The sequence below is a fragment of the Suncus etruscus genome, chromosome 5 (genome assembly GCF_024139225.1).
Source record: "Suncus etruscus isolate mSunEtr1 chromosome 5, mSunEtr1.pri.cur, whole genome shotgun sequence".
NCBI classification, from domain to species: Eukaryota; Metazoa; Chordata; class Mammalia; order Eulipotyphla; family Soricidae; genus Suncus; species Suncus etruscus.
The window spans coordinates 124,454,200-124,465,259 of NC_064852.1; positions in this window are offsets into that span (position 1 = coordinate 124,454,200).

The following is an 11,060-nucleotide window of genomic DNA, read 5'->3' on the forward strand; positions in this document are numbered from 1 at the left end:
AATCTAGCTTGTATCACTATTTCAAATATTGATTTTTTTTTTTTTGGTCATACCTGGCAGCTCTCAGGGGTTATTTCTGGCAGGCTAGAAGGACCATATGGGATGCTGGGATTTGAACCGGGGTCTATCCTGTGTTGGCCACGTGGAAGGCTAACGCCTTACCACTGTGCTATCTCTCTGGTCCCAAAATATTCCTTATTTTTATCAGTATTCAAAAACATCAATTAGATACACAGACCAAATAAAAATTTCAAAATACTACTTTTGGAAGAGAAATTAAACATCACTCCATTAAGAAAAGTAGAAACAAATTTAACTTTTGCTCATTAAATAACTCTATTCAAATTCCCTAATGATCATTTAATACCATGTGAAAAATTCATGAAATTATTACTTTTTAAGTTAGTTCCACTGATTTAAATATTTTATTCTAACTAAAAATTTAGAACAATTAAGAGTAAATACCCAGCCTTTATGAAAAGCAGACTGTTTCTGGAAATGTACTACATTTCTTGCATGCATCTTTGCTAATCCTTACAATAATCTTATAAAACTGATGTTCTTAACTCTATTTTAAGAGATTAACAAAAGTGGAACAGCAGGTCAGAGATAATTTTACATGTCATATTTATAAATATATTTAAGTATATTTAAAATATACTTATTTTATTTAAGTATAAATAATTTTTAAATATATTTAATTTTTTAAATATATATTTTTAAAAATATAAATATTTTTAATTTAATTTTTAAAATATATTTTAAAATAAACTTTTATTGTAATATCCATTTAAATGTATATATTAGTTTTGAATTATATTGAATATATATATTAGTTTTCTGCAAGATCACTCTTTCCTAGAGCAAACAATTACTCAGTTTTCACTTAGAAGATAAAAAAATTAAATTTCTTCAAACTTTTCAAAAGTGTTACATTACACTTCTATGAATGCTGTAAATACTTGAACCTTTTAACCAACACTGCTTTTAAATTTATAGGTAGGTATCAATATTCTTCTCCAGATAGATTTTTTCCTATGCTGCTTAGAAAGTATTCTGTTATGTAGCCAAAGACTTTTCAACTTTTTCATCTATATTAAAATGTCGGCTAATGCCCAATTGGAGATTAACTAAGGCCTATTGGTTCTCCACCTCTTAATTAAAATGCTGTCCAGCCTAATCTTTTTCATCCTGTTTACCTGAAGAGTATATGTTTATAAGTTTTTTTTCTTTAGTTCATATAAATTTCTAACCTTATTTTACAGATTTTGTCTTAGTGTTCTGCCTTGTCAAGACCATTCTGATCTAATGTGTTTCTTTCATTCAACACGTTCGCTCTGTCTTTAAATTTAATGTTATTTGCAAATCTGATATACATCTTTTATATGCATTAATCCAGACTGCTTTCAAAAGTATTAAGCAGAAATTGAGCAAAAATATCATTCTGACATTTGCTACCAGAGACACTGTAACTAATAATGCATCATCAAAATAAGTGTTTTGCAAGTAGGAATTATGATACAGGGCATTGGAATAATCCAGAATAGATAAATGGTAGTAGTCCTGGATGCAATCAAAAGTGCTTCAGGTTCAGTTAAAGATGGTAGATTACCAGGGTTTAGTTAGGGAGGACAAAGCTAAGTGATTTTTGAATAGAGGGCAATGTGCCAAGTAAGTTTGAGAATCTTTAATATAAACAAGTAACAGTCAAACAATAACAAAATACAGCTTATATTTATGAAATATTGTAGTTTAATAACACTATAATTGTATTATATCATATATTTTGCTGTACCAGTCATCATTAGTTAGGTAACTGTTTAGACAGGGAAACAGATTCACAAATAAAAGGTAAATGAATGTTCCTTTTATAAACCTGGAGAAAAAGAAGTGACCTGATAATTGTTTCCAATTCATGATGGATTATGTCCATCTGTTTTTTTCTTCTAAAAGGACTAGAGCTTGAGGAAATAAGCCTAATCTGGTCATCTAAGTCTTGTACTTAAAACATCAAGTAGAATTTCCTGCCAGTAAGTAATATATGATGGAATCTGTTTCATCTGAGTTTTAGATTTCCATCTGTTTGGAGAATATTTATTGAAGTTGCCTTTGAATAGAAGTGGGAGCAGGCCCAGAGAGATAGCACAGCGGCGTTTTGCCTTACAAACGGCCGATCCAGGACCAAAGGTGGTTGGTTTGAATCCTGGTGTCACATATGGTCCCCCGTGCCTGCCAGGAGCTATTTTTGAGCAGACAGCCAGGAGTAATCCCTGAGCAATGCCGGGTGTGACCCAAAAACCAAAATAAATAAATAAATTAAAAAAAAAACAAGTGGGAGCAAATATAGGTTATATGACCTTGTTAGATTTTCATTCCTAAAACCTTTTTAATTTATTGATCAACAGCATCACCCCATGCTTTTAGAATATTTATACATATAGCATAATTAAAATTTAAATAAAAATTTAGCTTATTGGGGTAGTAAATTTAAAAATAAAAATAAAATTTCTTTTCTGTTGTCATAGAAGATAGGAGGAAGCAATTACAATTTGAAAAAATTAAACTTGATTTAATAAAAGATATTTTTGGTTTATTTAACTGTGTTCTATATTTCTAAAATTTAGTTTAAATTTTCAACAGATATATCTTTACCTATGAATGGATAAACTGTTTTATATACCTATTTACTAATTATTATTATTCAACCAGTAGATTAAAAGATAATAATAGAAAAATGAGAGTATAGAGACTAGATGATGATGTGGTTATTTGAAATACATAGTATACTTAAAGAATAGCTAAGGTAGAAGTAAGTAGCAATAAACAAGATGGAAGATGAGATTAAAAGTAAATTCAACATTATTTCTGACACTTGCCTGTAAAAGTACTGACATGATGGTATATTTACATATGAATCCTGCATTAAAAATCATTCTCTCATAAGTAAGTGCAAAATAAAAAAAATGTAAATTTTGAATCTTGGTGGAAAATGCTAAATATTAAAGACAGATAAGAAGAGACTTTATATTGTTAGGTTAAGTACTGATAACTATCTCCATTCAGAAATCTGTGTACTTTAGATGATGACCAATCTATTTGCTTTCTTGATTCAATTTAAAATTTTATTCATACAAATGGAAGAAAATAATGTTATTTAATTATTAATGGAACAATACATTAATAATTTAATTAATATACTTTGAAAAACACTAAAATTATACTAAAAGCTAATATTTGATAATAATATAGACATTGAGGATTAATCTGCAGGATAGATGGTTGTTTTTAAAGGCTCTTCAGAGACATGTAGAAGAATTTATATTGTAGATATTTCATTTTTTGGTTTTTGGCCATTCTAGTGGTACTCAGGGGACCAAACATAGGGATACTGGAGACATAAACTACATGCAAAGCAAGTGCCTTCCTGTAGTACTATTATTGCTTCAGCTCCTCTTCTTAGATTTACTTTAAAAAAAAAAAACATATTGAACCAGAATTTCCTTGTAAAGTTATACAGATTTTTTTTTCTTTCTGCAGAATAGATAAAAAGTTTAAGAAATATCTTAGGGGCCCGGAGATATAGCACAGCGGCGTTTGCCTTGCAAGCAGCCGATCCAGGACCAAAGGTGGTTGGTTTGAATCCCGGTGTCCCATATGGTCCCCCGTGCCTGCCAGGAGCTATTTCTGAGCAGACAGCCAGGAGTAACCCCTGAGAACTGCCGGGTGTGCCCCAAAAACCAATTAAAAAAAAAGAAATATCTTAGGTATTAGGTATTATGTATACTCAATATAACAACAATCCCCCCTCAAAAAAGTCTCCAGCAATTTTATATTCCAGGTTGCATTGGTGAATTGCACAAAAAAATCCAAAGTCAGGTCTGTCTAAAGCAGGGGTCTCAAACTCGTGGCCCATGGGCCACAAACAGCCTTCCGTACAACATTTTGTGGCCCTGCCCTAGAGGAATCTTTTCTGTTTTGTTTGTTTTAGTTGTTTGGGTCACACCCCCCAATGTTCAATCAAGGCTTACTACTGACTTTGCTCTCAAGGATCACCCCAACTTTGCCTCCTGCGGCCCACAGGTAAATTAAGTTTGAGACCCCTGGTTTGCCACTATGAAAAACATAATATTTTTCTTTCATTTTCAGATAACTATCAGCATATGCAATAAATTATTTTCTTATTCCCCTCATACCAGTATAATACCAGATCCATTTAAAACATATAATCAATGTGATAGAACTTTTTATTCACTATTTGGGGCACAACTACAACAAATCTTATAATTTTCAGTGTATTGAGAGGATGTGTCTTATACTTTGGAAGAGGATATTTTGAATTTATATGACAGAAAATTTTAGAAGTGAAAATCGAGGTTCTTATGTATTTGAAAAATATGAATATTTTAAGTTAAGATTTCACAATGAGAAGTCATCTTCTATAACTGGAAATATTTATTAGCTCTACTAAGTAGATTTTAGCTAGACAAAGATAACTTCTTAAAACAAAACATTCTTAAGAGTAATTTTATTGGTAATAATATCCCTTATTATAGAAACACAAAGGAAAAACTGATGATTTTAATACCTCCTTAGTACCGTGTGTGTGTGTGTGTGTGTGTGTGTGTGTGTGTTGTCACACGCGGCAGTTCGGGGTGGGGGGTTTACTCTTGTTTTTTTTCGCTCAAGAAATTGCTCCTGCAGGCTCGCGGGATCATATGGAATGCCGGGAATCAAACCACCATCCGTCCTGAGTCAGCTGCGTGCAAGGCAAACACCCTAACACTCTGGCCCCTTTTGTAGTTATTTACAAAGCTAGTTTTCTCTTCTGCTTGGACACACTGTTGCTCAGATATATGTTATAATACCAACTTCCTTTGTTGAAAATGCTCTTTGACAGAATTCCTTGGCAGAGACTGTGAGAGGGAATAGTTGTATGCAGTTTTGCTTTTACTGATTTGCTCTGGGCTTTCCCCCTTTTCATGTCTAATGAGATGGAACATAGACATGTTAAAGACCCAACTTGCTTGAGCCCATAGTTGTGCATTAAGGTAAAAAAAAAAAGGTTCCAAGATATATGAATAAAAAAGAAGTTGGCTACTTCCCTTGGAAAGTGTGAGATAAGAATGTTTATTTTCAAAAATATATTGCAATTAGGGATTTATTTAGTCCATAAGTTTGTCTGCCATTTAAAGTATAATGTCCCATGGACAAACAATGTAAATTGAGGTAATATAATATTGTAAAATATATTTGATGATTAGGATTAATAAGAAATGATAATTTCAGTAATAATCATGCATATACTTTATTCACTTTGACTTTTGGGCACCCTGTTCTCTGTTCCCAGGAAAGTTTCTCTATGGGTTACAGAAACAGACCAGCTTGTCCTTTGGTTTCTGCCAATACAGCATGGAGTATTGGCAAATGATCAGTTGTAGGTGCATGAGCTCTAGATATTTACTTCTGTGTCAGGTATTTACATCCATGTCAGGGTGTCTTGAGCTGCTATCTTACTCTAAAAGATGGTAACTGCTTATTTCAAAATAACTTTTACTGTGTAAGTCTCTTCTTTCACAATGACTGTTCCCTCTCCCTTCTCTTGGATGTTAATAAACTTAGATTACATAACCACTCTCCATGGTTCCCTCACCCTGCAAACACCTTTATGAATAGTTACTGTAATTAAACTCTCCCTGAATTATTTTAACTTGAATTTTCCATCTGTTTCCTTTAGGGAATAGAACTAAATGCTGTGTATTATTCTTTTAAGTATCATGTTTTAGAAATGCTAGGAAGCAATTTATGATCGGCTAGAATAGCTGTATTTTTATAATGGCATGATTATAATTGAATAGCAATTGAAGGGAAAGCATGCAATTTTTGTCCTAAGTAACTAAGTTATTGCACAATTATTTTTGTAGGGAAAATATGACTTAAGAGTATTATTTGCTCATTTCCATAGAAGCAGCTTACTTAAATTATAGGCAAAGTAACTGGGCAGAACCGAGAAAATACAAATAAACACAAAACATTACAAGAAAACAGAACTGAAAATAGTCTATTCCAGGAAGTGGTACCTTGTGTTTGTTCCTTCATGGTTCTTGAAGGCTGGCAAGAAGAAATAGTATTCTTAGGAAACTGTCTGTACATCTGGTTCAGATGTTGTGGAACACAGTCACCTAATGGGCTTTATCAGTCATTAACACTAATAATAGTCTTAACTGTTTTGTTGTTTTTTTTCATACCTAGTGATACTCAGTGCTTACTCCTGGTTCTGTGCTCAGGGTTCATTCATGAGCCAGTAGGTCAAATGAGGTTTTAAGAATAAAATCTGTACTTGTTGTATGCAAGGCAAGTGACCTACTAGATATATTATCTCTCCAGTCTAGTCAAAATTCTTTAGTTTTTAAATAAGAAAAATTCAAAAATGTATATTTTAATTAGGTTTAACAAAAATAATATTTTTTTGTATTTCTTTCTCTGTGAAAGTGTCTGTTCATTTCTTCTCCCCATTTTTTGATGGGGTTAGATGTTTTTTTTCTTGGAAAGTTCTGTCAGTGCCTTGTATATTTTGGATATTAACCCCTTATTTGATGGGTAATGGGTGAATAGTTTCTCCCACTCAGTGGGTGGCTCTTGTATTGTTGGCACTATTTCCTTTGAGGTGCAGAAGCTTCTCAGCTTAATATAGTCCCATTTATTTATTTCTGCTTTCACTTGTTTGGAGAGTATGGTTTCCTCTTTAAAGATACCTTTAGTCTCAATGTCATGGAGTGTTTGACCTACATGTTGTTCTATATACTTTATGGTTTCAGGTTTGATATCTAGGTCTTTAATCCATTTGGAGTTTACCTTTGTACATGATGTTAACTGGAGGTCTAAGTTCACTTTTTTACAAGTGGCTAGCCAGTTGTGTCAACACCACCTATTGAAGAGGCCTTCCCTGTTCCATTTAGGATTTCTTGCACCTTTATTAAAAATTAGGTGACGGTATATCTGGGGAACATTCTCTGAGTACTCAAGCCTGTTCTACTGATCTGAAGGTCTGCCTTTATTCCAATACCATGATGTTTTAATAACTATTGCTTTGTAATACAATTTAAAGTTAGGGTAAGTAATACCTCCCATATTCCTTTTCCTAAGTATTGCTTTAGCTATTCATGGTTGTTTATTGTTCCAAATGAATTTCAGAAGTGTTTGACCCACTTCTTTGAAAAATGTCATGGGTATCTTTAGAGGAATCGAATTAAATCTGCCAAAGCTTTGGGGAGTATTGGTATTTTAATGATATTAATCCTGCCAATCCAAGAGCAGGGTATGGATTTCCATTTCCGTGTGTCTCCTCTTATTTCTTGTAGCAGGGTTTTATAATTTTCTTTGTATAGCCCCTTCTCATCCTTAGTCAAGTAGACTCCAGGGTATTTGAGTTTATGTGAGACTAATGTGAATGGGGTTGTTTTCTTAATATCCATTTCTTCCCTATCATTATTGGTGTATAAAAAGGACATTGATTTCTGTGTATTAATTTTATAGCCTGATACAAAAAAGAAATACAAATGGCTAAAAGGCACATGAAAAAATGCTCCACATCACTAATCATCAGAGAGATGCAAATTAAAACAACTATGAGGCACCATCTAATGTCACAGAGATTGGCACACATCAGGAAAAATGAGAACAAGCAGTGCTGGCAGGGATGTGGAGAGAAAGGAACTCTTATTCACTGCTGTGGGAATGCCGTCTGGCTCAACCTTTGTGGAAAGCGATATGGAGATCTCCAAAAGCTGGAAGTTGAGCTCCCATACGATCCAGCTATACCACTCCTAGGGATATATCATAGGAACACAAAAATACAATACAAATATCCCTTTCTCACACCTATATTCATAGCAGTGTTAGTTACAATAGCCAGACTCTGGAAACAGCCTACATTCCCTTCAATAGATGAATGTTTAAAGAAACTATGGTACATATACACAATGGAATATTATGCAGCCATCAGAAGAGATGAAGTCATGAAATTTTCCTATACATGGATGTATATGGAATCTATTATGCTGAGTGAAATAAGTCATAGGGAGAGAGATAAACACAGAATGGTCTCTCGCATATATGGGTTTTGAGAAAAATGAAAAACATTTGTGTAATGATTCTCAGAGACAAAATAGAGGAAGACTGGAGGGTCCAGCTCCCGACATGAAATTCACCACAGGGATCGGTTAGTGCAGTCACAAAAATAATTACACTGAGAACTATCATAACAAAATCTGACTGAATGAGGGAAGTAGAAAGCCTGCCTAGAGTACAGTCCGGTGTTGGGTGGGGAGGAAGAACACTTGGGATATTGGTCATGGGAATGTTGCACTGGTGAAGGATTATATATATATATTAAAAAATCAAAAAAAAAAAGAAAAGAAAAGATAAGGCCTCCCAATTCTTACCACAGGCTGTGTTCTTTACACTGACTATATAAAAGAGGAGGTACAGTAAATTAAAAACAAACAAACAAAAAACAAAAATAATTTTTATGAATTGGAAAGTTTGAGGACTAATGCTCAAGGAATCATGGACTTAGATAATGCTTCTTTTTCTCCTTAAGTTATACTCTTTATTTAATTCCAAAAAAGATTTTCTTTCCTCTCTGTTAAAATAGTTGTTAACAGGTGATATGATATGCGTGTTTTTGGTGAGTGATCCAAAGAGAATAGACACTCTTTTTCAGAATTGATAATTAGATATTATAAAGGGACTGTCATTGGTCTTACTTGGCTCAAGTTCCAAGTTTTTAACTAAATTATTAGCTTTGTTCCTGTGAATAAATTGTGTCCAGGAATGGTTAGCATCAATGAATGATTGATGACATTGTAGAATTAAGAAATAGAGCAGTAAACATCCTAATACAAACTTAGAAAAAATATCATTCAAAAATGAGATTTTGTTTTTAAAATATTTTCAGAAAAACTAATGTTCATTAAAATTGCATTAAAAACTGTGATTTCTAAAGTTATTTATAGTTAAATTTTAGACATATAATGGCTCAGCCCTAATCCCACCACCACTGTCAACTTTTCTTCAGCAGCAATCCAATTCTCTTTCATACACCCTACTTCCCATCATAATATCTCTACAGGCAACCATTTTACTTTCTGTTATAAAATTTTGTTCTCATGATTTCAGTGCCTTGACTCTGTGGTTTAGATATTTTGGTCTATTTATTCACACTACTGATGTACCATTACCCCTAACCCCACTATTTCTCATCTGTCTTTCTCCCTCCCTCTCCTCCTCCACTCTATTTGGAGTTACTTCTAGCTCTGTGGTCAAAATTACTCCTTTCAGACTTAGGGGACTGTATGGGATGTTGGAGATTGAAACCAGGTCAGCTACATGCAAAGCAAATGCCCTACCCACTGTACTGTTGCTTCATTCCCCTTTATTTTTTTTTCGATTATTACTTATGAAGAGTGGTCTAGGTATAACCATCTTAAACTCTTAAATTCCTTCAACCAGTTGTTATAAATACCACTTATAAATATTATCCTGTTTATTCTTTTATTTCTGTCTTACTTTATTTAGTTACTTAGTAACTTAATAACTAATAGTTCTGTCCATGTTATAGCAAATTATAGTTTCATATTTTTTGTGGCTGTGTTGTATTCCATTATGTGTGTATAATTGTTGACATATATATATGTATATATATATATATACATATCACATCATTATCCATTCATCTGTCATCATTCATCTAAGTTGATTCCATATCTTAGCTATTGTACTAAGATTAAATGAATAATGATGTACATATGCCCTTTGGAATGAATGCTTTTCAGTCCTGGGAATCAGTACCTAAAAAGGAAAACTGGTGGGTCATACATATGATAACCCAATTTTGAGTTTATTTAGAACCTTTGTTACTGTTTTCCATAGAGGCTGGACCAGAAAACATTCCCATCAGAAATGGATGAGAGTTCTTTTCTCATCACATCCCAACAAATAAAAATTGTTCCCAGTACCTTTTATTTGTGCCATTTGCATAGGTGTAAGATGATATCCCATTGCTGTCTAGAACTGGATGATGAACATTTTTAGTTTTTCATTTTTATATGTTGGTTTTCCTTAGAGAAATGTCTGTTCACTACTTATTCCCTTTTTTAATGGGAATTTTATATTTTTTGTTGAATTTTATGTGTATATATCCTGGATATTAAGCCTTTATTTTATGGATTGATTGAAAATATTTTCTCTCCCACCTAGCTGCCTTTTAGTTTTACCCTGTATTTTATTTGTTTTCATTATAAAGAAACTTTGTAGCTTGCTATAGTCACATTTGTTTAGATTTGATTCTGTAGACTTAACCAATGGCATGATATCATTGAAAACTTCCTAAGGTCTAGATCTTGAAGCATTCTGTCTATATTTTTCTCACCATATTTTATATATTTGTGACTGACCTCAAGGTCTTTGATTTATATTTGCATTTGCATTTTTTTTTGGTCACACCCAGTGCTCAGGTGTTACTCCTGGCTCTATGCTCAGAAATCACTCCTGGCAGGCTCAGGGGACCATATAGGATGCTGGAGATCAAGCCTGGATTGGTTGTATGCAAGGCAAATGCCCTATTGACTGTGCTATAACTCAGGCCCCAATTTTGAATTGACTTCTGTGTAAGTATGAGATATGGGTCCAGTTTTAATTTTGTACACAGGATTACCCAATTCTCTCACTACCATTTGTTGAAGAGACTGTCCTTATTCCATTCTATGTCAAAAATTAGTTTTTATTATTATGGAGGTTTAATATTGCATATTCTATTCTGACCCAGTGGCAATAGATTCTGTCTTTATTCCAGTACCATTTTATTTTGATCACATTTTGATTTTTAAGGATGCATACCTGAAAAAAAATTAAAAACATTCAATAAAGAACTGTATTAGGGCTTTAGACTTTTCTTATCTTGAGTTATTTCAAAGTGGATACCCAAGGGAAGTTAATCATAAGAAAATCTTATTTTTTATTCAACATGTTCCTAAACAGTATTTAAAGCTTTGTGCAATTTA